Genomic DNA, 4887 nt, shown 5'->3' on the forward strand with positions numbered 1-4887 from the left:
AGGTAGTGACGAGAAATAACAATATGGACCTCTCTAACGATGGTCCATAATTGGAATGAGTTGAGTATAAATCCTTCAACAAGGATCAAGTGTGAGGGCAAGTCTGGTGCCAGCAGCCGCGGTAATTCCAGCTCCACTAGCGTATATTAAAGTTGTTGCGGTTAAAACGTTCGAAGTTGATTGCCCGTCCAGACACGTGACCGCCACGGGCGCCCGGTTACACGCCGGGGCCGTTCGTGCGCGCGCTCACGGCTGCGACTCACAATGGTGTACTTGGGCGTTACTCTGTGAACGAGTACCGTGCTACCGGTTAACTCCGGCACGGGCTCCTCATGGTGCTCAAGATACTCACATTTACCTTGAACAAATTAGAGTGCTCAAAGCAGGCTAAGACAAAGCGTCCGGCCCCCCCGTGGGGTTGGCGTTGGCCGAGAATAATCTTGCATGGAATAATGGAATATGACCTCGGTTTATACGATTTCGTTGGTTTGTCAGAAACCTAGAGGTAATGATTAACAGAAGTAGTTGGGGGCATTGGTATTACGGCGCGAGAGGTGAAATTCGTAGACCGTCGTAGGACCAACTGAAGCGAAAGCGTTTGCCATGGATGCTTTCTTTAATCAAGAACGAAAGTTAGAGGATCGAAGGCGATTAGATACCGCCCTAGTTCTAACCGTAAACGATGCCAATTAGCAATTGGGAGACGCTACCCCTATTCGGTGCTCTCAGTCGCTTCCGGGAAACCAAAATCGGGTTCCGGGGGAAGTATGGTTGCAAAGTTGAAACTTAAAGGAATTGACGGAAGGGCACCACAAGAAGTGGAGCTTGCGGCTTAATTTGACTCAACACGGGAAAATTTACCAGGTCCAAACTTATCGAGGTAAGACAGATTGATAGCTCTTTCTCAAATTTAAGGGTAGTGGTGCATGGCCGTTCTTAGTTCGTGGAATGATTTGTCTGGTTAATTCCGATAACGAACGTGACTCAAACATGCTAACTAGAACGCTGTCAGCAGTGCGCCTCCGGGCGCACCTGACGTTACAGCCGGGCGGCGCCTTCACGGGCGGTCGTCGGCTACGTTTGCCCTGCTTAGCGGGACAACTTGTGTTTAGCAAGCTGAGAATGAGCGATAACAGGTCCGTGATGCCCTTAGATGTTCTGGGCTGCACGCGTGCTACAATGTGGGTCGCAGCGTGTTCTCGCCAATAGGCGCCCCCATTCCGAGAGGAACGGGAAATCACTAAAATGCCCATCTAGTCGGGATTGGGGACTGCAACGGTCCCCATGAACCTGGAATTTCTAGTAAGCACTAGTCATTAGCTAGTGCTGATTACGTCCCTGCCCTTTGTACACACCGCCCGTCGCTACTACCGATGGATTATTTAGTGAGGTTTCTGGAGGCTTACCTTCCGCGGTTCCTTCGTGAGCTGCAGCTGGCATGGCTGAAGTTGACCGAACTTGATGATTTAGAGGAAGTAAAAGTCGTAACAAGGTTTCCGTAGGTGAACCTGCGGAAGGATCATTACTGATGATCGTCCGCGAGTGACCAACCATGGGCTGCCTTCGGTGTAGCTCGGTCGCTCGCTTGCTATGTGTCAGAATTTGTTGAAAGCCAACTCGTTCGTTGTACACTTTGATGGGTGACCATCACTGTGTCCCCGTGCCGAGCTAGATCTCCCCTAGCCGTAAGGCACTTGAACGCCCCTTCGACGACGAGTTGCATGTGTGTGGTATGTGTCAGAATCTGGTGAAGCTTTCTGCATGTGATGTGCCTTGTGTGGATCCGTGGCCATTGCATTGTGTCTGGTGCTTAGATACCCAGACACTTAGAACGCTTGCGCGGAAAGCAAACTCGATCGTTGTACACTTTGATGGGTGACCATCACTGTGTCTCCGTGCCGTGCTAGATCCCCCCTAGCCGTAAGGCACTTTGAACGCCCCTTCGACGACGAGTTACAAGAGTGTGGTATGTGTCAGAATCTGGTGAAGCTTTCTGCATGTGATGTGCCTTGTGTGGATCCGTGGCCATTGCATTGTGTCTGGTGTGTAGGTACCCAGACACTTAGAACGCTTGCGCGGAAAGCAAACTCGATCGTTGTACACTTTGATGGGCAACCATCACTGTGTCTCCGTGCCGTGCTAGATCCCCCCTAGCCGTAAGGCACTTTGAACGCCCCTTCGACGACGAGTTACAAGAGTGTGGTATGTGTCAGAATCTGGTGAAGCTTTCTGCATGTGATGTGCCTTGTGTGGATCCGTGGCCATTGCATTGTGTCTGGTGCTTAGATACCCAGACACTTAGAACGCTTGCGCGGAAAGCAAACTCGATCGTTGTACACTTTGATGGGCAACCATCACTGTGTCTCCGTGCCGTGCTAGATCTCCCCTAGCCGTAAGGCACTTTGAACGCCCCTTCGACGACGAGTTACAAGAGTGTGGTATGTGTCATAATCTGGTGAAGCTTTCTGCATGTGATGTGCCTTGTGTGGATCCGTGGCCATTGCATTGTGTCTGGTGTGTAGGTACCCAGACACTTAAGCAAACTCGATCGTTGTACACTGTGATGGGCGAGCATCACTGTGTCTCCGTGCCGTGTAAGAGCTCCCCTGGCCATCAGGCACTTGAAAGGTCCTTCGACGACGAGTTACAATAGTGGTGTGTTAGATACGTCAGGTGATGGTATCTACTGTTGTGCAATACGTATCCGGCCACGGCACGGAACGAACGGGAACTGTGGTGCAGACATACAAAGAGTTAAGCCTATTAGTCATTAACTCTAAGGACGGGGCCATGGGGCGGTACGCAAAGGATACGGATGAGCGAGTATGCAGGCCCAATACTCAATAGCTCGATCCGATCCAAGCACATGAGTTGACTGCGGCGCCAGGTTAACCAATGTGCTAGATTCTATTTGGCCAGTAGAATCTTGTGTCTTATGCGATTTGATACCAAGACACCAGAACGAAAGTTAGTTGAAGAGTTATTAAACTCTTATGAAGTATGGTTGTGCAATCACAACTTATGACTTTAACCTATAAAGTGGATATGGACTTGCAATTATAACATGGAATCTCTACACACCCCATGAGCTCGATCCAATCCACGCACACGAGTTGCCTGAGTAGCGACAGGTATACCGATGTGCAATACGTATCCGGCCACGGCACGGAACGAACGGGAACTGTGGTGCAGACATACAAAGAGTTAAGCCTACTAGTCATTAACTCTAAGGACGGGGCCATGGGGCGGTACGCAAAGGATACGGATGAGCGAGTATGCAGGCCCAATACTCAATAGCTCGATCCGATCCAAGCACATGAGTTGACTGCGGCGCCAGGTTAACCAATGTGCTAGATTCTATTTGGCCAGTAGAATCTTGTGTCTTACGCGATTTGATACCAAGACACCAGAACGAAAGTTAGTTGAAGAGTGATTAAACTCTTATGAAGAATGGTTGTGCAATCACAACTTATGACTTTAACCTATAAAGTGGATATGGACTATCAATTATAACATGGGGCACACACCATGTTCTCGATCCAATCCACGCACACGAGTTGCCTGAGTAGCGACAGGTATACCGATGTGCAATACGTATCCGGCCACGGCACGGAACGAACGGGAACTGTGGTGCAGACATACAAAGAGTTAAGCCTACTAGTCATTAACTCTAAGGACGGGGCCATGGGGCGGTACGCAAAGGATACGGATGAGCGAGTATGCAGGCCCAATACTCAATAGCTCGATCCGATCCAAGCACATGAGTTGACTGCGGCGCCAGGTTAACCAATGTGCTAGATTCTATTTGGCCAGTAGAATCTTGTGTCTTACGCGATTTGATACCAAGACACCAGAACGAAAGTTAGTTGAAGAGTGATTAAACTCTTATGAAGAATGGTTGTGCAATCACAACTTATGACTTTAACCTATAAAGTGGATATGGACTATCAATTATAACATGGGGCACACACCATGTTCTCGATCCAATCCACGCACACGAGTTGCCTGAGTAGCGACAGGTATACCGATGTGCAATACGTATCCGGCCATAGGCACGGAACGAACAGGAACTGTGGTGCAGACATACAAGGGCCATGGGGCGGTACGCAAAGGATACGGATGAGCGAGTATGCAGGCCCAATACTCAATAGCTCGATCCGATCCAAGCACATGAGTTGACTGCGGCGTCAGGTTAACCGATGTGCAATACGTATCCGGCCATAGGCACGGAACGAACAGGAACTGTGGTGCAGACATACAAGGGCCATGGGGCGGTACGCAAAGGATACGGATGAGCGAGTATGCAGGCCCAATACTCAATAGCTCGATCCGATCCAAGCACATGAGTTGACTGCGGCGCCAGGTTAACCGATGTGCTAAGAGAGTTGTTCCTGGGCCTTCAAAGTGACTTCAAAACTATCTTAGCGAATGGTGGCCATGGGCGTAGACATGAGCCACAAGTCACAAGGCCTGGGACTATTGGGTAATAAAGACAACTTAGTCAGAAAGTTAGTCTTTGGACGTACCACCGGGATTGTGTTACATTGGGAACCTTACTATAAAACCCTAGGCAGGGGATCACTCGGCTCATGGATCGATGAAGACCGCAGCTAAATGCGCGTCACAATGTGAACTGCAGGACACATGAACACCGATAAGTTGAACGCATATTGCGCGTCGGACGATTAAACCCGGCCGATGCACACATTCTTGAGTGCCTATCAATTCCTTGATATACAACAAACCAAACTTCAGGGTGGAGCGTGCCACAATAGAACACTATGGCGAGCAGCCCGTCTAGTGTCGTGGGGGAAACACGCTTCCACACTGTGCATAATGGCGTGCTCGGGACCTTTGTTGGGACCGCAGGGCGCTGAAAGTAAAGGG

The 4887-nt window shown here is 49.8% G+C and overlaps 1 long non-coding RNA gene and 1 other non-coding gene across 2 annotated transcripts in view; both read left to right on the forward strand.

The window, feature by feature from the left end:
• The first annotated feature begins 3872 nt into the window (after positions 1-3872).
• LOC125774238 (uncharacterized) overlaps positions 3873-4887 on the forward strand; it is a 62367-nt gene continuing 61352 nt past the window's right edge. The window contains exon 1 of the long non-coding RNA XR_007420691.1: positions 3873-4191. This is a non-coding gene — a long non-coding RNA (uncharacterized LOC125774238). The remainder of the gene's footprint in view (positions 4192-4887) is intronic.
• On the forward strand, positions 4563-4720 carry LOC125774239 (5.8S ribosomal RNA). Its single transcript, XR_007420692.1, has one exon. It is a non-coding gene; the product is annotated as a 5.8S ribosomal RNA (ribosomal RNA).

Source organism: Anopheles funestus (genome assembly GCF_943734845.2).
Source record: "Anopheles funestus chromosome X unlocalized genomic scaffold, idAnoFuneDA-416_04 X_unloc_97, whole genome shotgun sequence".
NCBI classification, from domain to species: Eukaryota; Metazoa; Arthropoda; class Insecta; order Diptera; family Culicidae; genus Anopheles; species Anopheles funestus.